We start from the raw sequence: 805 nt of genomic DNA on the forward strand, positions 1-805 counted from the left end.
CAACACTCCATAAGAAACCTTTCAGTAAACTTTGAACAAGAATTAGGAGACATGGCCGAACCTGAAGGTGATGCCAGAAAGGTTCTTGGTGACTTCACCATGCCTACCTTTGACTTTTATGGTAGAAGCATCTATGTACCTGCCATTGGAGCTAACAATTTCGAGCTTAAGCCTCAGTTAGTCTCTCTTCTTCAGCAGAACTACAAGTTCCATGGACTTTCAATAGAAGATCCACATCAATTCTTAGCTAAATTCTTACAGATTTGTGATACTGTAAAGACTAATAGAGTAAATCCTGAAGTCTTCAAGCTTATGCTCTTTCCCTTTGCTGTAAGAGATAGAGCTAAGATATGGTTGGATTCTCAACCAAAAGAGAGCTTAGACTCTTGGGAAAAGCTGGTTAATGCTTTTCTAGCTAAATTCTTTCCCCCTCAAAGGATGAGCAAAATTAGAGTGGAAGTTCAAACCTTCAGACAAATAGAAGGTGAATCCCTCTATGAAGCTTGGGAAAGATACAAGCAATTGATCAGGAGATGTCCTCCTTACATGCTCTCAGAATGGTCCATCATAGGCGTGTTCTATGATGGTCTATCTGAGATGTCCAAAATCTCATTGAACAGCTCTGCAGGTGGATCACCCCAATTGAACAAAACACCTGCAAAAGCAAGAAAACTCATTGAGATGGTTGCAAATAACCAATTCATGTACACTTCTTAAAGGAATCCTGTAAACCATGGAACCTCTCAGAAGAAAGGAGTTCTAGAAGATGATACTCTAAATGCCATCTTGGCTCAGAACAAGATCT

At 39.9% G+C, this 805-nt stretch overlaps 1 non-coding gene across 1 annotated transcript; it reads right to left on the reverse strand.

The window, feature by feature from the left end:
- Window positions 1-444: 444 nt before the first annotated feature.
- LOC148576864 (small nucleolar RNA R71) lies at window positions 445-551 on the reverse strand. The gene has a single exon (XR_015903848.1). It is a non-coding gene; the product is annotated as a small nucleolar RNA R71 (small nucleolar RNA).
- Window positions 552-805: the final 254 nt, after the last annotated feature.

The sequence above is a fragment of the Arachis ipaensis genome, chromosome B1, assembly GCF_059453495.1.
Source record: "Arachis ipaensis isolate K30076 ecotype BB chromosome B1, ASM5945349v1, whole genome shotgun sequence".
Taxonomy (NCBI): Eukaryota; Viridiplantae; Streptophyta; class Magnoliopsida; order Fabales; family Fabaceae; genus Arachis; species Arachis ipaensis.